Source organism: Electrona antarctica (genome assembly GCF_951216825.1).
Source record: "Electrona antarctica genome assembly, chromosome: 15".
Classification (NCBI taxonomy): domain Eukaryota; kingdom Metazoa; phylum Chordata; class Actinopteri; order Myctophiformes; family Myctophidae; genus Electrona; species Electrona antarctica.
In genome coordinates, this window is record NC_136796.1 from 2,890,413 (window position 1) to 2,912,928 (window position 22,516).

Consider the following 22,516-nt stretch of genomic DNA (forward strand, 5'->3'; position numbering starts at 1 on the left):
ATATCGTTTTGCTGGTGTGATCATCTGGTTGATTATTGTGACAGCACACCTTTCCGAATATGAAAACATTACATTAGCCTGCTACACACATTCTGGATAGCATTACAATGTGAATTACATGAATGACAAATACAGAATATCATAACAACAGTAGTCTGACTGTGACTGGAAGAACATTGACCCTGTTGTGTGTGAAAAAGCACTCTTTCTTTCAGGTGACCAGCTTGTGACTTCAGTCATCGATGACATATCGATGACATATCGATGACGTATGACCATTGATATTTTCTGAAGTGGGGGGTGCACCTACAGTAATGCACGTGCATTTGCACACTTGTGCAATGCATGCATGCCATATAATGCACATGCAATATGAAAACTAAACAATTAAACATCATGAAAGGAGACTCCACAGTTCACTAGCTGTTCCTAAACAATTATAACATCATGAAAGGAGAGCCCACAGTTCACTAGCTGTTCCTAAACAATTATAACATCATGAAAGGAGAGCCCACAGTTCACTAGCTGTTCCTAAACAATTATAACATCATGAAAGGAGAGCCCACAGTTCACTAGCTGTTCCTAAACAATTATAACATCATGAAAGGAGAGCCCACAGTTCACTAGCTGTTCCTAAACAATTATAACATCATGAAAGGAGAGCCCACAGTTCACTAGCACTGTTCCTAAACAATTATAACACCATGAAAGGAGAGCCCACAGTTCACTAGCTGTTCCTAAACAATTAGCACATAATATACAGAAGCATGATTGTTAGACATTATTATTCTAAACCAACACAGACAACCAGTTGAAGAAATCACAGACGGTGGCTTTAACCTTTACTTTTATCGAATATCTAGATAAACAATCATGGTTTTATGGAAGATGCTTCTGAACATGTATTCTATAGTTTGACCACTTCTAAGAAACAGTTTTTTATGTGTCCTGCATCATAAGATGCCCAGCCCGCACAACGCTTACAAGACAATCACTAAATGTACAAACACCAACACACCACAAACACAATACATAAACAGTTATGGATACATTGTTCTCCAACGTAACTGCCACGCCTTCTCTATGAACTTTCCTAAAAACAAAAACATCCAAAACAAATATGGCTTCTTATCTTGGATTTTAACATAATGAATCCACAAAGACATCATTAACTATAAAGTAGTTTTACGTTGGTTGTAGAAAATAGAAGACTAAAATAATCTGGTAATTTGATAGATAGACTTTGTGTCAATAGATGTTTGAAAGATGATCAAGGATCTTATAATAATATCCCTGCTTTTATGTCATCTTGTTGTGGTAACAGTTTATCCTGCCTGTCACAAATCACTCTCATGATCTCCATCTTGTTGACAAAACAGCAGCTAGGATTTGAACTGGTGAAGTCAAGAAGATAATAGAACGCAGCACTGCCAATAGTACAAATGTAGTTGTTTATCAAAGCAAAAACTTTGCACGTGGACGTGTCTTAATCAGTCAAACAAATTGATTAATTTATATCTTAAATAATAATGTTTGATTGAAAGATTCATGAATATACCATATAGTTTCATGACATGGAGATTATTATTGTAACACAATTCAGCGTGGACATATCAATGATGTAATATGTCATACTATATTATTATATGTCCGTATTAAAGACTATTATTAATACATTGTCTTCATCTCCACAGGGAGAGGAAGAGGAGTCGTGTTGTGGCAGAGCAGGCGTCCAGGTGTTCAGTGTGTGAGGAGGTTCTGACAGATCCAGTCTCTATCCGCTGTGGACACCAGTCCGCTCCCACAGGACACCGTGGCTGTCCCCAGTGTGGAAATACATCCAGAACCACACCTGGACTGAAGACACCCAGTCAAACCACACCTGGACAAAGTGGGTACTAGGCTTGGGCGATATTGATTTTTTGATATCGGTATTGATGACGTGAATAATACCGCGATAATCGGTATTATCGGTTTTATTAATAAAACATTAATATATCACACTGACGGGCTGAATTTCCCCATAGAGTGCTATTTCTTGTTTTGGCCACTGTACTGTACTGTACTGTACTGTACTGTACTGTACTGTATGCCACTGTACTGTACTGTACTCCGCTGTACTGTACTGTACTCCGCTGTACTGTACTGTACTGTGCTGTATTCCACTGTACTGTACTGTACTGTACTCCGCTGTACTGTACTGTACTGTGCTGTATTCCACTGTACGGTACTGTACTCCACTGTACTGTACTCCACTGTACTGTACTCCGCTGTACTGTACTGTACTGTGCGGTAAAATGACGATATTAGTATTATGACGGTATTCGGTATTATTTATATACTCCGCGATATTACCGGTATTCGGTATTATTTATATACTCCGCGATATTACCGGTATTGGTTTAAAATATCGCGGTAAACGGTAATATCGGTATATTGCCCAAGCCTAGTGGGTACATGCTTTTGGTTAGACATACCATTGGTCCGATATCTCAAACCCTCACCCTAACCTCCCACGGGGCAGCAGTAAGAATGTGCACTCATTGAAAATTGCAGAAATCATAGTCAGACTAAATGTGTTTTTTTGGTCTGTATCAATTATATCTGCAAATAATGAAGCTAAACAACTATCACTCAACAACTAGACAAAAACAACTGATCTTGTGTTACTTTTGGCAGTTTTTAGATGTATTGTTATTAAATCTGCGTGCGGGGTGCATTGGACGTGTATACACGTCTGTAGGTCCTTTTTAATGATATAAAACACAAATAACTACATCTATGGCACTCTCCATGGGTTTGATCACAACGGCAATGTTCCGTCATCATTTCTGACTTAACCAATCATCTCGTTTGGAATATAAACGCTTATGGAGAGAGACGCTTCTCTTCCTCGCACTTCTCAGCGCAAGGAAGTAACGGAAGATTATGCCTCCTGGTGTTGGGGGGTAATGGAAGATGTTTCAGAGTAAAATCTGCCCGATCTGCTTGGCACTAAAGCACCATTATTTTTTAAACATTCTGGCGCATTCATGGTGTTGACAAAGTGCATATTTTCTGTAGGGCATTAAATTAGTAATGTGTGCTGTAAACAAATTAACCTGAATATTTTAAACATAAATGTTCTTCTCATTTCAGACGTCAGTCTGCAGGATGATTTGAACGATTATAAGGTCAGTTTAAAGGACAGTCTTGATGAAGTGAAAAACCACATGACGGAAGAGTCTGGAACCTCCCTCACGGAAGAGTCTGGAACCTCCCTCACCAGCACCTACTCAGAGCTCTACATCTCAGCGGGACAGAGTGAAGGGGTTAATAGCCAACATGAGGTGATACAGCTTGAGAGAACTTCCAACATGAAGACCTTCCATGACGAACCAATCAACTGCTGTAAAATCCTTAAGATCCTGTTTCCTGGCAGAACAGTTCTGACCAATGGCATCGCTGGCATCGGAAAAACATTCTCTGCGCGCAAGTTTGCTCTGGACTGGGCAAGAGGTTTGGAGAATCAAGATATAGATCTCCTGGTTCTCTTTTCATTCCGGGAGCTGAACTTGGTCAGAGATGAGCAGTACAGTCTTCTCAACCTGATCCATGAGTTCCACCCAACGTTAAAGAAGGTCACAGCAGAGCAGCTCGCTGCCTGGAAAGTTTGCTTCATCTTCGATGGCCTCGATGAAAGCAGGTCTCCGTTGCACTTCGACAAAAATTAAATCATCTCTGATGTCACAGTGACATCATCGGTGGATGCTCTGTTGACAAACCTCATTAAGGGGAATCTGCTCCCCTCAGCCCTCCTCTGGATAACCACCAGACCTGCAGCAGCCAATCAGATCCCTCCTGAATGTGTTGACATGGTGACAGAAGTGCGAGGGTTCACAGACCCCCAGAAGGAGAAGTACTTCAGGAAGAGATTCAGTGAAGAGAAGCTGGCCGACAGAGTCCTCTCACACTTGAAGACATCAAGGACCCTCCACATCATGTGTTACATCCCACTCTTCTGTTGGATCATTGCTACCGTTCTGCTGGACATGTTGAGGACACACACCACGATAGGACAGCTGCCCAAGACCCTGACTGAGATGTGCTGCCATTTCCTGTTGGTTCAGACAAAGATGAAGAAGCAGAAGTATGATGAAACTCATGATGTGAAAAAGAAAGGAAAGGGGACTCAACAGCAGCTCATGAAGACTGACAGGGATTTTCTTCTGAAGCTGGGCATGCTGGCGTTTAAACACCTGGAGAAAGGTAGCATCATGTTCTACCAAGAAGACCTGGAAGAGTGTGGCCTTGATGTGAAAGACGCCTCAATGTACTCGGGAGTGTGCACTCAGATCTTCAAAAGAGAGAGTGTGCTGTTTCAGAAAACGGTCTACAGCTTTGTTCATCTGAGCATCCAGGAGTTTATGGCTGCAGTCTACCTGTTACACTGTTTCACAGAGAAGAACATGGAGGTACTGAAGACATTCCTGAATGATCAATACAACAGTAACAACTCCCTCTCCGACTTCCTGGAAGCTGCCATGGAAAAATCCCTGAAGAGTAAAAATGGCCACCTCGACCTACTTGTTCGATTCCTTCATGGCCTCTCACTGGAGTCCAACCAGAGTCTGTTAGGAGGCCTGCTGGGCCAGATAAAGAACAGTCAATGGAGTCTGGTAGGACGCCTACTGGGCCAGAAAGAGAGCAGCCCAGAGAACAGTCCAGAGCAGATCCAGAAAGCCATCCGGAACCTGAAAAGAATGTACACTCTTGATCCGTCTCCTGACAGATGTATCAACATCTTCCACTGTTTGATGGAGATGAATGACCACTCGTTACATCAGGAGATCCAACAGTACCTGAAGTCAGAGAACAGAGCAGAGAGACTGTCTGAGACCCAGTGTTCAGCTCTGGCTGTCATGCTCCAGATGTCAGAGGAGGTTATGGAAGAGTTTGACCTGGACAAATACAACACATCCGAGGGGGGACTAAGGAGACTGATCCCAGCTGTGAGGAACTGCAGAAAGGCTCGGTTAGTGGTCAAGGGAATAGAAACATCCTGGAGTCAATCTGTCATTACAGTTAACATAATTAGAAATGAAGGTTGACAAAAAAGTTCCAATAATACTGGACGTGTCTCAAATAGTGCCTAGTGGTATTGTGTGTATATGTCCAGATAAAGACCAGTCCATAATATCATAACAATAAATAACATAACATAATAACAATAAACCAGGGTAAAAACAAAATTAAGTCTAAAATCCCTGCTGGTTACCCCCACCCGACCGGTGGTTTGAGCTCCTCTCAGTATTATAACGTATTATTTTCAATGGGCGATCCACTAGGCTCTTCAAATCAAATGTCCCCTATATTCTTTAGTGTAGGTTTGCTTCAAAATGAAGAGCAACGTCTGATTCATGAAAGGCTGAAGGCTGAATTCCAACAAATCAAATGTGCGTTAATCAGCTGTATTGTTCCACGCCCCTTTTAACACCGGTATAAAAGACAACCAAAATACCCAACGTTACACCCACTTCACTGTGGTGAAAACACTCTGCACTCTGTAGTAGGCCTTCAAGTTCAAAGGCATCACTCGTCAAAACTAAAATATCTATAAGCAACACCTTGACAGACAGCTTTGTAGGTCTGGTTTAATTGGAAAGTGAGTCCCTCATGTGATGTAATGTAAACAACAGCCAAAGCTTTGTGATGTGACGATATTTAGCAACATTTTAGAAAATAGGCCAATCACAATTTGCGTCCTCACTTTTCCATCCTCACTTTTCCGTCCTCACTTTATATCCTCAATATGTACTTTGCTCAGCCAATCAAATCATCGATATGGGGTGATCGCTATGATTCACACAAACACAAAGCTGGGCATAGGAGGGGCTAAGTGGTACAAAGATTGAGCAAGAGGAAAATGGCCGGGGCCACTCAATCTGTAGGTTTCATTCCCCAGGGACCATGTGTGTGATAAGGCAGAGGAAAGGCTATTTAATTTGGTCATCAAAGTCTTAAGTGTCATCATATGGGTAGTGTGAAGGTGCACAACACATGTCCTGGCAATATTTTAAAGATTGTCTGTTTGTGTCCAAAGTTTTGTAGCTGGCAGCTGAATAAAATTACCATTGCATGCTGTAGATGTTGAAATGTATGAAATGTTATATTGTACATTAGAAATGTTATAATACTGTAGGTTATGAAAAGTGGTGTTGTCTATTCCACAATACTGTTTATGTATGGATGAACTAGATAGGATATATTTTAGTTAACTTCCATGACCTCTTATTTCATCTGCATTCATAGACTTGTTGGCTGTAAGCTCAGAAAGACTTCTTATTTCATCTGCATTCATAGACTTGTTGGCTGTACGCTCAGAAAGACTTCTTATTTCATCTGCATTCATAGACTTGTTGGCTGTAAGCTCAGAAAGACTTCTTATTTCATCTGCATTCATAGACTTGTTGGCTGTAAACTCAGAAAGACTTCTTATTTCATCTGCATTCATAGACTTGTTGGCTGTACGCTCAGAAAGACTTCTTATTTCATCTGCATTCATAGACTTGTTGGCTGTACGCTCAGAAAGACTTCTTATTTCATCTGCATTCATAGACTTGTTGGCTGTACGCTCAGAAAGACTTCTTATTTCATCTGCATTCATAGACTTGTTGGCTGTACGCTCAGAAAGACTTCTTATTTCATCTGCATTCATAGACTTGTTGGCTGTAAACTCAGAAAGACAGACGTAGAAGTTGTGACTTCAGCTCTCAGCTCTAATCCTTCCCATTTGAGAGCTCACTGTGAGGCTTTGTGAGCTTGTAGTTTGGATATTTTCACAACATTTATCTGTGCAGCCGAGTCAAACTAAATGTAGGCTAATTCCTACAATAGGCCTATCTCACAGCCCCCTTTCCACGCCCACTTCCGGTAGATAGTGGTGTCATTTAACATTAGGCATAAGTACATTTCCTAATGTTAAAATGTCAAAGACCGATAATAATATGAAGAAAACACAATGGTATAACAACTCAAATAAGTAGAATAAACCTTACCTTTACAAAACGGTAGTTTGTGGCTTGTGAAAATACCTCTTTTAACATGGAAGCCTATGGACCGCAAAAGAAATAACACCACTAGCTCCAAAATGGGGCGTGGAAAGGGGGCGGGGAAGTTCTGAAGTGCGTGTCAGGGTAGGAGGTCCTCGGTTCAAATTATTACTTAGGTATAATTTGTTTTCATAATCTCTTATTTAATCTGCATTTACAGACTTGTTGGCTGTAAACTCAGTAAGAAAGACGTTGAAGTTGTGGCTTCAGCTCTCAGCTCCAATCCTTCCCATTTGAGAGAACTGGACCTCAGTGAAAACGACCTGCAGGACTCAGGACTAGTGGAGCTGCTCTGTGCTTCACTGAAGAGCCCACACTGTAGACTGGAAGTTCTAAAGTAAGATACATTTACCACATTTATCACTTCTATTTTATTATGTACTGTATTATATGAATTTAAGTGAATTATGATATGAATGCTGTGGTGAGAATGAATTACAAGCAGGGGCTCGCAACTCAAGTATAAAGGCCTATAGGCTACTGGTGGAAACGTTGTATGTCCCGCCTGCTGTGTTCGTGAATAAGTGTTATCTGGAGCATTACAAATTGAGTTGCGAGCCCCTGCTTTTGTCTATGTTATCTGTCAGTTGAACAGTTTGGCTCAGCACCAAGACCGGAGGATGTGCGTTATATTATCTTATTCTGAGAGAATGGATTACATACCTAGCTACCTACTGTAGCCTAGGCCTGTGGTTCCCAAACTGAGGGTCGGGACCCCCAAGGTGATTAGCTAATGTGCAACAAGTGTGTTTTCTCACACTAAACACACCAACATACAGTATACCTGTACGTGTATACAGAGTATCTGCACGTTTCTAAAGGTACAATTTAATGACTTTTAAGACAATTTTTAACTAAATTGGCAAATGTTACGGAAGAAAGAGGCAAACATTGTGAAAATAGCCAATCTACAAGCTCACTGTGAGGCTTTGTGAGCTTGTAGTTTGGATATTTTCACAACATTTAAATGTAGGCTAATTCCTACAATTCCAAGTGCGTGTCAGGGTAGGAGGTCCTCAGTTCAAATGATTACTTTTGAATAATAATTTGTTTTCATAATCTCTTATTTAATCTGCATTTACAGACTTGTTGGCTGTAAACTCAGTAAAACAGAGGTTGAAGTTGTGGCTTCAGCTCTCAGCTCTAATCCTTCCCATTTGAGAGAACTGGACCTCAGTAAAAATGACCTGCAGGACCCAGGACTAGTGGAGCTGCTCTGTGCTTCACTGAAGAGCCCACACTGTAGACTGGAAGTTCTAAAGTAAGATACATTTACCTGGTTTATTTTGATCAGCTCAGTTTTAATATGCACTGTATTATGTGAATATAATATGAATGCTGTGGTGAGAATGTAAGCTTGATATCATCGTAAGCCAAGCCTATTATGTGCGTGAGTAGACGTTAAAATGACCCCAAACATGTTTGAAAGTGTAATATCCCTTTTAAGGCTACTTACATATATACACAATGCCATACAGCGCACCGGAAATAGCCAATCTACAAGCTCACAATGCGTCGAGGACGGCAACACTTGTGAGCTTGTAGATCGGCTATTTTCAACATGCGACACGTTGTAGCTATACGCCACAGTTATCAAGCTTTACCAGCGTACGCAACAGATCAACACCTAATCAATAGCCTGCATCTACCTACTGTACCAATCAATTATCGTTCAATTAGCCTAAGCCTGTGGTTCCCAAACTGAGGGTCTGGACCCCCAAGGCGGTCCGCATATGATTTAGCTTAATGTGCAACAAGTGTGTTTTCTCATTCTACAGTAAACAAAAAGTGTATACAGATTATCTGCACATTTCTAAAAGGTACAATTTAATCACTTTTAAAACATTTTAAAAACCAAATTGGCAAATATTACGGAAGAAAGAGGCAAACATTGTGAAAATATCCGATCTACAAACTCACTGCGAGGCATTTTAGGAGCTTGTAGTTTGGCTAATATTTATCTGTGCAGCCAAACTAAATACATGCCTACAATTCAGTAGTAGTCCTAGTTCAAATGATTACTTGGGAATAATTTGTTTGTATAATCTCTTATTTAATCTGCATTTAAATCAGACAACCCACGAATAGATTTAACCAATATTTATTATAGAATGTAAGTGTGCATATAATATATTATCTTGGCGTTCGGCTCTGCTGAATGAGCGGTGACATCGTTTCTCAAAAGCTCCGTGTCACATGACTACAGTACACAGATCCACTGATCACATGACTACAGTACACAGATCCACTGATCACATGACTACAGTACACAGATCCACTGATCCGGATATGTTCAAAAACCGTCGTTTGTGTGTGGCTGAAAGGCCCAAACGTACACAAACATATCCGTTTTGCAAAAGATCCATGTACGTGTAGCCTGGGCCTATAAGTAGCCTGCCCAATGGTCAGCTGACTGCGAATCAGCGAATGACATGTGGGTCACTGAATACGCCTACATAGTAATGCAGCATATTAACCCCTTGAGTATATGTATGCACCCTTGAGCACGACCATGACTGAACTAACTCCGCAAGCTACGTATCATTTTATTTACAGACTTGTTGGCTGTAAACTCAGAAAGACAGGCGTTGAAGTTGTGGCTTCAGCTCTCAGCTCTGATCCTTCCCATTTGAGAGAACTGGACCTCAGTGAAAACGACCTGCAGGACTCAGGACTAGTGGAGCTGCTCTGTGCTTCACTGAAGAGCCCACACTGTAGACTGGAGGTTCTAAAGTAAGATACATTTACCACATTTATTTTTGATCACTTCTGTTTTATTATACTGTATTATGTGAATATGTATAAGAATGCTGTGGTGAGAATGTATTAATAAGCTTGATATCAGTGTTGATTAAAAAATGTTCGTCAACTACCTTTTTTCACTGAGGAAAACTAAATGAAAACTAAGCTATGATGACTAATTTCATCAACAAATAAAAACTAGACTAAAATGACTAGTAGACAAGAGATCCAGTATAAGTAATTTTACACTTGGTTGAATGCTGAAAATAGCTGATCTAGATTGGCTATTTTCAGCAAGTGTAAAAACAGCCATTACGACGGCATCAAGGCCCACCAAAATACATTTTAGTCGACTGAATCAACTGTAGATTTAGTCGACTAAAATCTTATGATATTTAGTCAACTTAAACTAACACTAGACTATGACTAAAACACAAATCTAAATTTGCTGCCAAAAACCACACTGCTTGATGTTATGGTAACTCAAGCCTGTGTGCCTGAGTAGACGTTAAAATTACGCCCAAACATGTTTGAAAGAGGGGACGTTAGTCCGACATATGTTGCCGGTTAAGACCATGTGCGGTTAGGGTTTGGAGTAGGATATCGGATTATTGGGATGTCAGACTAACGCACGCGTTTGAAAGTGTAATAACATCTCTTCATGGCGAATCTTTAGGCTACTTAGATCCTCATGCAACAGAGTTCCTCTCGACGCGTTGAGGAGCTTGTAGATCAGCTAATTCCGTGCGACCCGTGCGAATATTATAATAATTCATAATATTACGGAAGAAAGAGGCAAACATCGTGAAAATAGCCGATGCAAGCTCACTGTGAGGTGTTTGGTAATATTGTTATTATGAAGTTCTTGTCAGGGTGGGGGGTCCCCAGTTAAAATATGATCATTTTGGGCGTCCCAAGTTCAAATATAATTATTTTGGGGGGTGCCCAGTTCAAATATGATTATTTTGGGGGTTCCCAAGTTCAAATATTATTTTGCGGGTTCCCCAGTTAAAATATTATTTTGAGGGTTCCCCAGTTAAATTATTTTGGGGATCAGGATTTGTTAACTTTTAATCGAACTAAAGCATCCAGGTGGGACAAGAGCCTATAATAGGTGGCTGTAAGCAGGTTCTAAATCCAGGAATAATGCATATTTCATTCATTCATTCATTCATTCATTCATTCATTCATTCATGTTTTCATCTGGTGTTTCATTCATCCTTCAGACTGGCCGACAGCTGCTTGTCAGAGAGATGCTGTGAAGCTCTGGCCTCAGCTGTAGACTCTAATCTAGTGTTGGACGTGAGCCTCAACATGGTGAACGATTCAGTCCTGGAGAACTGCAAGTGGGTACAATTTACAATTTAGCCATTTAGCAGACGCTCTTAATCCAGAGCGATTTACAGTAAGCAAGAACAAAAACATGGTAATACATCAAATACATACAAATAGTCATCAAGACTCATACGTAAGCTAACCTAACAACCTAACAGTGGAATAGCAATATAATGAAAAATGAATATACACTATAGAGTGCTATGTCTACATAAAATGCTATCTAAGTTACATAAGTTGAGCCTTTGCACATGCCTGCAAGGTCGTCAAGGCTAGGGTAATAAGATGGAGTCTGAAGAGGTGGGTTTTCAGACTACAGTGGAAGATAAGGAGTGAGTCTGCAGTTCTGATTGCAATGGGAAGTGCATTCCCAAATGCGTCTCGCTTGACTGGCAAAATATTGCTTATTTCATGAGCTAAACAGTGGATGAAAACGGGGCAAAATGCAGTTTTCTTTTATCGAATTTCTGGAAATTTGCTTCCTATTTTCGAAAAGGCTTGATGGAAACGCACCTATTGATGCTTGTTGTTCTACTTCCTACAGTGTGAAACATGGAGGAGAAGATAGGCTTAATTCTACACTTGTTAGAAAATGTGAGTATCTGTCTGTTGGTGTCAATATCACACATTAAAGATAGAATGCCGTGATGCCCCACCCCCTAAATCTTGATCATCGGGTAATGTGATTATACTAGGAGAACGATTTTTTTTTTAAAGGAGCATTCAGTGATTTGGGTGATTTGGAAAAAACCCTGGTCCGCCCTGGTAACAAGATGTGCACATGCACGCTCTACAGTGGGGGAAGTACAACAGACCAACAGCACATGCACCAAGGCCCGCCCCACTCGATCATGATTGGAGGAAGGCCCCTCTCATCCTGATTGGATGAAAGCTTTGCCACCCAAAGCCCAAACCGAAACTAGGGTTTTTTGACTTCAGGGGCTCACTGGGGACAGGGAGGAACTCCTTATATGGTCAGCACACTCTATAGTAGGGAGGATTATCACAACAAAACAAAAAAAGAAGTGATATTTGAATTAAGTGAAATCACTGAATATACCTTTAAGTGTACAAAAAGTGTTAAAATTATGTTTTTATGTGGCCACACCGACCAGTTCATTAAGTATGCCTGGTGGGTGGTGATCCACCTGAACTGAAGCCGCACCCACAGCTGTGTGATAAAGGGGGAGGGGTTAGGGGAGGCGATGATATATTGTGATGCCACTATATCACTGTCATTTTGATTGGGCCTTTTGACTCAAAGGCTTTCAGCTTTCAGGAAGAAACCAAAAATACACAGGGAGGGAAGACGTATTTCAATATTCTAACAACATGCACCTGGGGGTCTATTAGAGTAATGTTACAAAGATCATGGCACTCCATCTTTAACATTTTATACACCGTTGTATACTCGGGTTGATGCTGTCCTGAGATCTGTTCTCTACTGCTCTCTGCCCTCTGCTTTTGGCCTGGTCCTTAATACCATGAAGATGAGGTCATGCGGTTTGACAGAAACAATGGGCCTCATTCACTAACCTGGCCGTAAATAACATGCATTTCGTCTATATTGGCATAAGTTCAATTCTGACATGTGATGCATGAAAGGTGGAGCAGAGCCGTGCTTTTTTTTCTTCTTTTCTTATCAACTAGTCCCAACAGGGTCAACTAGTGGATTTACTAGTCGACTAGTTGAATAGTCGACTAGTTGCTTAAAGCCCTAGTGCGTGTACATGTGTGTATGTGTGTGTGTGTGTGTGTGCGTGCGTGCGTGTGTGTCAGTCAGTCAGTCAGTCAGTCAGTCAATGAATGATGTATTTAGGCTGATGTTTGATGTATTGTTTTCTCATCAGATTTCCATCGTCTCACACTGGACACAAACACAGCACACAGATCCCTCTCTCTGTCTGAGAACGACAGGAAGGTCACAAATAGAAGAGAGAAGAAGGATCAGCATCCTCCTGATCACCCCGACAGGTTTGATAACCTGACACAGGTTCTGTGTACACAGAGTCTGACTGGACGCCGTTCTTCCTGGGAGGTAGAGTGGAGTGGAGGGGTTCATACAGGAGTGACGTACAGAGAACAGAGAAGAAGGAAAGGACGTGGTGGTGACCATGGGCTTGGATGGAACGCCACGTCCTGGAGACTGGACTGTGATGGTTCAAGAAGTTCAAGTTACCATGTCACACACAATAGTAAGAGGACTGTCCTCCCTGTCAGAGCCTCTAGAGGCTCCAACAGGGTAGCAGTGTATGTGGACTGTCCCGCTGGGACTCTGTCCTTCTATACAGTGTGCTCTGACTCTCTGACACACCTGTACACCTTCCAGACCACGTTCACTGAACCGCTGTATGCTGGGTTCACGTTCTGGTCCTGCTTCCCCTCCTCAGTATGTCTGTGTGAGCAGAGATAGAGTCTCTATGTGAAAGTGACATCAGGTCGACATGGTTACAAAATCTTGGGATAAAAAATATTTAAAAAAATAAGTGGGTGGTACCAGATAGTTGTCCACGCTCCCTCTAGTATTGTGGTTGTGGTGGGTATTACTCACTTATACATGTATACATTTATAAATGTATGTACCGTATCATAAATACTGTCCATCAACACTGATGATGATGATGATGTAAATATCAGTGTCATACTTGTGTCTCTCATGTAGATACAAACTAATTTTATGTATATTTGATTTTTCATATTATATATGAAAATATATTTGATCATGTAATTCTCACAGTATCAATATTATCTTGTATATAAACCTCTTTAACCACTTGAACAACATACTTTGTTGACTGGGGTCCCCCAGGGCTCTGTGATTGGTCCCCCAGGGCTCTGTGATTGGTCCACCAAGAATCTCTTCTGTGAAAACATGTGAGCAGTGCTACTTTTGACAGCAAATTGTTGTCATATTTTAATCATCTGAAAATGTTTTTAGTCTAGTCTTAGTTTCCGTCTAGATTTTAGTGGACTCTACAGTCTACAGTTGATTTTGTCAACAAAAATGTTGTTTGAAAAGCTGTGAAGGCATTGGTATACTTAATCTATACTCAGCTGTGTGCCTAAAATAGCCGATCTACAAGCTCACAACGTGTCTGTGTGATGTGGTGAGCTTGTAGATCGGCTATTGTCGGACCGCAACAACACCCGTGCACAAACATAAAATGACTCGTCTTTTAGTTCTACTGGATCTCTTCTCCACCCAAATGTTTTACTCCAGTTTTTATTTGTTGACAAAATTGTCAATATATTTAATCATAATTATATTGACAATTATAGTCATATAATCATAGTTTTTATTTAGTTTTTTTTATTTAGTTTTCGTCAGTGAAAAAAATAGTTGACGGACATTTTTTTGTCCGTTTTAGTCGACATAATTAATACTGATTGTGAGCTTGTACATCTGCTATTTTGGGTGTATTCTCATCTATGATGACATCATGTCCAGAATAGTGACTGTAGGGTTGATGTGTTCACTCTCTCTGCTCTCCTACTGCTGTGAACATGTTGTTTCTTGACTAGAACCAGGGGTTCTCAACCCGTGGGTCGCGACCCCTCAGGGGGTCGCCAAATTATGTTGGGGGGGTCCCCAAATAATTTTCAAAAAAAGAAAAAGTTTTTTTTTTCTTTTCTTTTTTTTCCCAACTGAATGAAAATGAAGAGTTTACATATAGTACACATAGTACATGCATACACCTTCCCTAATTATTATATCTGGTTTATTTATGGTGTATTGTCTCTATTATTAAGGTTATTGTAGCAGTCAATTTATATTGGGGGTCGGGAGGGGGCGGGGCGGGGGTCCCGAGACGTTGCCAAAGCATTTCCGGGGGTCCCCGGCCAAAAACGTTGAGAACCCCTGGACTAGACTTCATGTCATTCACTCTCTCTGCTCTCCTGCTGCTGTGAACATGTTGTTGACTAGACTTCATGTCACTGACTCATCTTGGACTTTGTCAATCACTCTGGATTCACTAAATTAACTGAACTCAGTTTATTCGTTGATTCATTAGATCACCGTTTCCTCACTCATCTCATTATTTTGCTTCCATTGAATATTCATTTGATATCATTATCATTCTTCACATGTTATTGTATGATCATGTATGAAAGTCAGAATTGTTTAATAAATTGATTCTTAACAGTCTGTCGTTGTTCCTGTATATTAATATTCATAGTGTTGTCATGACAACATGGCCACAGCCCATTGGTCGTATAATAACTATGTTGGGTCCATCGCAACACAGGTTATAATTTCATGAAAAGTAACAGTTTTGATATAAGTCTCTATAGTATAGACAGACACCAGTCTCTCTAGGTATACAGATGCCATTCTCTATAGACAGACAGATACCAGTCTCTATAGGTAGATAGATACCAGTCTCTATAGGTAGATAGATACCAGTCTCTATAGGTAGATAGATACCAGGATATACAAGTCTCAGATAACATCAAAAAGTGTAACTTTCCTTCAAAAGCGTCATAAAGGGGGGAACTGCTGGCCTAGCGGTTAAGTCATACATCACACACATGCTCTAATGCTGGGGTTCAAGTGGGTCAAAGAAGTCCACACTCACAACACCAGAGGGAGTTCAACAAACCATATGTGCAACCCAGATTCGGCTCAAACAAGGGATTATATTAATTTCGCTCCTATGCCAGTAAAATGTGGAACCATTTTTGCCAGTAAAATGTGGAACCATTTTACTGGCACAGGGGGTCCCTGGCACTTGTACGAGTGCCAGGGACCCCCATACAAGAAATATTTAAATAATATTAAAAATATTTCAATTCATATGCTTTTTTTTTAATAACAGATGTAATACTTCACAAGGTGTCGCTGTGAGCTTGTTGATGAACTAGAGAGAGAGACAGCCCAAGGAAAGGAAGGAAGGAACACCCTCTGTGGTGGTCACATGGTTTACCGCTGTGGTCACATGGTTTACCACTGTGGTCACATGGTTTACAGTAAACCGCTGTGGTCACATGGTTTACAGTAAACCGCTGTGGTCACATGGTTTACAGTAAACCACTGTGGTCACATGGTTTACAGTAAACCGCTGTGGTCACATGGTTTACAGTAAACCACTGTGGTCACATGGTTTACAGTAAACCACTGTGGTCACATGGTTTACAGTAAACCGCTGTGGTCACATGGTTTCCTAATAAATGTCAGTCATATCTTATCCTTCATTCTTATCACATTGTTTTTACAGTGCCCTATTATGTTCACACACACACACACACACACACACACACACACACACACACACACACACACACACACACACACACACACACACACACACACACACACACACACACACACACACACACACACACACACAGGGCTGTATCAACCCTAGAGGTACAGTATCAACTAGAGGTCTTCACGGGTCCAATTTGACAGATCTGAACCCAAATGGACCCGTGGAAATTGTATCTGAACCCGACCTATTGTAACCGCAGCCGAACTATTAGAAATCCGAGTACCCAACCCGTACAGAACCGTACAATACCAGAACCAGACCTGTTACAAAACAAGAGGCCTCCAAAATGCAATATAGCAGCTCTAGGGCCCTCCCTTTTGCAAAGGGGGGCATATTATAAAATATTAAAACACACTAGGGCCAAGTGCATCTCATGACATAATGTACCTTCGGGCCTTAACAAAGTCACATACATATGGAACGCATTTAAACCACTTTATTTAAACTATCATAATCAATATTTAATATCAATGCTATTTTGTCAAGTGTGTGCTGTAAACAAAACAAACAACTCATTTATTTATTTCACATAACCAAATATCTTTGACCCATTCAGAATGAGACAACAAGGAACAAGGAGTCCTGACAAATTATACCCTGGGAAATTGATTGATTGATTGAACATTTTTGTATTCACAGTACAAAAGTACATTTCAAATGAAAGCACAAAAGTCAATACAAAAACTGCTACAAGGATGAAACCAGGTAGCCTGGCTAATAAGCCAGACTCAAATCACACTGTCGTGTGGTATTTGAGTCTGGAGATGCTGTGTATGGATCTTGTTTCCCGGGGGGCGGGTTCAAACATTTTCTCTTTGACGCAATTGGTCAGAGCTACTGTCAGTCAAAGGTCTCGAGCATTGAACGTCACTGTACCAAAGCCCGCCCATATTGCATACCGTGTCCCGATTGGCCACACCAGTTCTCTGGTGTAGGAAATGGGCGTACAATTGAGCCTTTCCAGACCGTAATCCGCCGGCAGGTAATTTTTTTTTGCCAACGGCTGATTCGGTCTGGCTTATTAGCCAGGCTAGAAACCAGGGGCCTGGGCCGTGGCTCAGCGGTCCAGGCACCTTGGCTGGTAATCCAGTCTGGCGGTGTGCTGCGGGTTCGACTCCAGATCCCGACGGCCCTTACTGCATGTCTTCCCCCCCCATCTCTCTCCCCATTTCTTGTCAGCCTACGGTCTGTCCCTCCATAAAAAGTATAAAATAAATGCGAAAGCCACAAAAAAAAAAAAACATTAAAAAAAGGATGAAACCAGGAAAAGCACTAAGACTTGTTTACATCAGGGTCCTCCATTTTCAATTCATACAGAACATTTAAAGACGTAGATACGGTTCACTACGGCCCAGGTTAATAATAAAACGTCAATGTTCTTCTATTCATCCCATTTTGACCTGAGATCAGATTCAAAAAATGTCTGTTTGAAAATGAAAGTTTTCTGAAAAAGCTATGTTTCTATGTCAGTCGTTCTACGATTTGTCAAAAATAGCAGACCTACAAGCTCGTAGCGCCCCACTCAGGTGGCGCACTATGAGCTAGGAGGGGCCCGGACAGGAGTCAACCCACAGAGCCTAGTCCTTCCATGCGCCAGAAGCGTACCTCCCAGCCCTGGCAGAGTAGTTCTGGAGTAGTTCCAACGGATTGTGTGGCCCTGGTTTTGCCCTATAGTGGGACTGATTGAGGGTAGCTATACTGGAACGTAAGTCGGGACTTGATCACCACGGCTGGGCCGCCTGAGTTCAGGTATGAAGTCACGGGCCGTATAAAATAGGTCCCCAGGCCACACTTTGGACACCCCAGAAATATAAGGTCGGTCAGGTGAGGTGAGGGGAGAGGAACAAGTTAGCATGGTGTCATATCTGAATTTACAACTTAGTTAAACATTGACCTGCACAGTGGCGCTAAAGGGTGCGTGCGTGCGTGCGTGCGTGCTGATTGCAGGTCAATGTACCACATGGTGTGATAATTCATATAGTTCTTGTTTCAACAACACACCTCCAGTAGCCTACACTACAGAACTGTAAGTGTGTTGATTCACAGTCAACTGAAGCATCTGGACTGGACATTTTGTTTTTGCCACGTCGGATCAAAGCATAAAGAATATTGCAGGGTAAGTGATTTTAAACCACACACTATAGCAATATTCTCTCTAGTCTGTTGTTAAAGGGGAAGTTCACCCATAAAATAACTTATGGAGACACAAAGGAGACTCTTTGTGTCTCCTACCGGAACTACTGCTTCTCATCAAATGACTGGCTTGAGAAAAGAAAAGAAACATGAAGTCTCCATGGGGTGAGATAGTCGATAGAAAAAGGTCACACTGGTGTGAAGTGAGGGGCGGCCACTGTGGCTGATCGTCGCCGATCATTTCCACTGTCATAAGGTGTTGCTGACAGTCTGACACCAGACATGTGTTAACTAGAGTTCTCAATCTCTGCCCGAACCCGGCCCGGCCCGACATTTTCGGGTAGGGTAGGGCCCAAAATGCACGATAATTAGTCGGGCCGGGCCGAGCCTCGGGCTCTGTGATTTTCCGTGATTTTTTTTTTTTTTAAATAATTTTATTATAAATAAAATAACAATTCTGTTTGTGTAATGTAATTATTTAATATGAAGAGGGCTGAGCTGGTGAATGTTGGCGATTAACTTTTACAGTTTAGGCTATTATACTATATGTGACTGAAGGAGGAGGAGGCATGATCAGCAGCAGGCAGCAGCGCACCAAAGTGACAGAATAGAACGGTGGTTGTTGAACTTGCTACCGCTGGCTGGCCTCTGGTTTGCCAACCAAATGAGCTGCTTACTGCTCAGCATCAACTATATAACTTAAGTTAACTTGCCATATGCTTAAATGTTTTATAAGACCATCGATTCATCCGCAATAGCTCGTTTTGGAAACGTCGGGGCTTAACGAGACACTGCTGTCTCGTTGAACCCAGCTGGGTGAATAAGCTAAATTAGGCTACCTAATCAACGTCACCACGGTAAATGCTCCATATATGAAAGCGCCTGCGTAATGTAGTTACATGATGACCAAGCAATGTTACAGTCACACTGTAGGCTACAGCTATTTGGTTTACAAATCGTATCGCAGCACGCTGTACAGCTATTTAATTTCCCTATCGTAGCGCAGCGCGCCTCGTTGTGTGCCCACTGCCCAAAATAAAAGATCTGCAAGCTGTCGACAGACTCGACACGACATCGAGCGGCATGTTGATGTCGGTATGTCTGTTCTTTTGGTTAGGCAACGCACATTACGCGTGGTATGTGGGTTTGAGAGGCAATGATTAATGTAAACTATACAGTAACCTAGTAGATTATGGCCAAGTTGACAATTGTCATAATATTGTATAGCTCTGTTCGGGACTGTTGCACAACGGTGAATGATGAAAAAGTTGCACTTTGTTAACGGGACAGTAGCCTATTGGACATAATTAACCGCCACTTCAGAGGATCGCTGCTACTTTGATTCAGAAGATGTTTACTCACCCCTAGAAATTGCTGGAAACCATTAGAATGTTGGAAATGGAACATTATCAGCCAATTAACGTGAGTTACATAAATCCTTTATTTCGGCGACTAGACTATTAGTGCGTTCTCTGACACGGTCGTCTCAATAATCCACGGCGCCGCGGCCATATAGTGGCATTTTTCTTTTTCCTTTTTTTCTCTTTTTTTTCACTCGGGCTTTTTCGGGTTTTCGGGCCTGACATTATGGTAATTGTTAGGGTCGGGCCGGGCCTCGGGCCGACCCAGTTAGGGTAGGGTAGGGCCGGGCCTTAATTTTCAGGCCCGATGAGAACTCTAGTGTTAACCCATTTAGGCCTGATGTCGAAAATAAAAAAAACGTTCGCTCTGAAAGAATATATATTCAAAGATTTGTGCCGCATTTTTACGATTTTTCAAAAATAGCAGACCTACAAGCTCGTAGCACGCCACTCGGTGGCGCGCTACGAGCTTGTAGATCTGCTATTTTTCAATAGCTAAAGCATAACATAATGCTTAGTTAAAACACCAAAATGGGTTCCCGCCCAAAATGTGTGAAACTAAATTACTTACGAGTTGAATTTTTATCGACCATATGACGACTCACGTTATTTAGTGCACTAAACAAACTTTATAGTCCATAGACTGGCTGGCAAACGATTTTTTGTGTGTGTTAAAAGTGCTCTAAACAAACATGAAAAGTCAATAGACGTGGCGGCTGCCACATGACGTAATTTCAGTAAGCCATGCATCAAAAAGTCATTTTGGGGGTTGAACTATCCCTTTAAGAATGTTATAACCACTTGAACCTCAGAGAGCTCTGGGGGGGGGGGGGGGGGGGGGGGGGAACGTGTGGCGTTGTTGTGACACAATGGCCTTGCAGTTACATGCACAGAATGTATTCAGAATGTACTAATTCATTCAGACACAGGGGTGAAAAATGGGTTACAAAATCGTGAATGAATGAATGAATGAATTCATTCCGCACAGAGATTCATACCCAACTGTTTACATGGCCCCAACACATGTAAAGCATCTTTGAGTGTCAAGAAAAGCGCTATATAAATCCCAGATATTATTATTATTATTATTAAGTATTCCTATTCCCTCAATAATGTGACCAGATTTGACTGAGAGACTGCCATCGCGCACATTCCAGCTTTTCACCAGAGGAGAAAAAGTTTTTTTCTTTTTTTTAGTCACAATTGTTTACATGACCATTGATTCGAGATATAACTTTGGACTAGATGGATAGATTCTTTATTTATGTGTCATGCACCCAAGGTGCCCCGCCCACATGGACTTATAGGACACACCATACAAATCATTGCTTCAATATTGCAAAAGTGTACAAAAAAAACAATCTTTTTATTTTCTTTTTTTGGACTATAGAGACACCCGATCCCCAAGAAATCAAGCCATAGTATGGGCTCCAATCAGCAAGCATCCATTCCATACGAATGGTGATAGTTGGATCCAATCGCCCCAACCAGTTGGGTGGGTTGGGGGAAATCAGCCTTTTCTTTGGGTGATTCAATGTTAAGATGTATCTAGGCTATCATATATTTATCATCTATCATTTATCATTTATCATCATAAATACAAAATAATGTCGTTCAATGTTAAGACACAGCACATGTCTTAACATTGAACGACATTATTTTGTATTTATGATGATAAATATATGATAGCCTAGATACATCTTAACATTGAATCACCCAAAGAAAAGGCTGATTTCCCCCAACCCACCCAACTGGTTGGGACGATTGGATCCAACTATCACCATTCGTATGGAATGGATGCTTGCTGATTGGAGCCCATACTATGGCTTGATTTCTTGGGGATCGGGTGCTAGAGATGACTATAGAGATGGCCAACCCATAACCGTTATCCCTTAAAGGACCACTTCACCACTTTTCAACTTCTCTTCCTATAATTGGTCCTAACTAATGTTCATGATAAAATACCGCCATTTTTTCCTACTCAGTCTGTGTCTCATAGGAGGGCTGTTGGCAGTTCAGAAACCCGTCCACCAGTGACATCATCGATGGTGAATCCAAGCTAATAGAAACGGCAGGCTTTCTTTTCCTGAAAAGTTGCAATGCAAAAGTTGAAGCCATCGTTATCACGATAATAATAATCTAAATATATTTTAAAACAAATCTTGTTTTAAAAAAAATCTGCCTAATTATGATGTCACTGGTGGACGGGTGTCCGAACTGCCCAAAGCCCTCCTATGAGACAGACTGATAGTAAGGGCATTTTATCAGGTATTTGACCAATCTGGGAACTAAATCGTTACCAAGAAATTTCTTAACCAATGTGTTTCTAAAGGTGTCTAATAACATGTACTAAAAGTTTGAAATTCAACTCCCGTGGGAAAATTGAGTTATTAGCATAATATGTGACCATACCCATAACATCCTATTTAAGGCAAAAAAGTCCAAATTTCATCATTCTTTAAGTAGCATGTGACATATGAAACTAGGGTGATTTCATGATTCTGAATCCATTCCAAGCATTAGTTTTGCACAAAAAACACTCCTTGGGCTAAATTAGGCCATATCCAGTTGACCAAATGTGCTG

General features: G+C 41.2%; 1 protein-coding gene and 1 pseudogene across 2 annotated transcripts in view; both read left to right on the forward strand.

Annotated features, from left to right (window-relative positions):
* The window catches only part of LOC306938697 (protein NLRC3-like), a gene marked incomplete at both ends in the record, with an annotated part of 90,062 nt that overhangs the window by 54,434 nt on the left and 13,112 nt on the right, over nucleotides 1-22,516 (forward strand). The window lies entirely within an intron of this gene.
* Nucleotides 265-13,581, forward strand: LOC306938623 (NACHT, LRR and PYD domains-containing protein 3-like; annotated as a pseudogene). Its single transcript, XR_013792564.1, has 10 exons — nucleotides 265-269; nucleotides 1,695-1,891; nucleotides 3,139-5,014; nucleotides 7,252-7,420; nucleotides 7,679-7,713; nucleotides 8,254-8,352; nucleotides 9,648-9,824; nucleotides 11,060-11,179; nucleotides 11,713-11,762; nucleotides 13,019-13,581. The product of XR_013792564.1 is annotated as an NACHT, LRR and PYD domains-containing protein 3-like (transcript).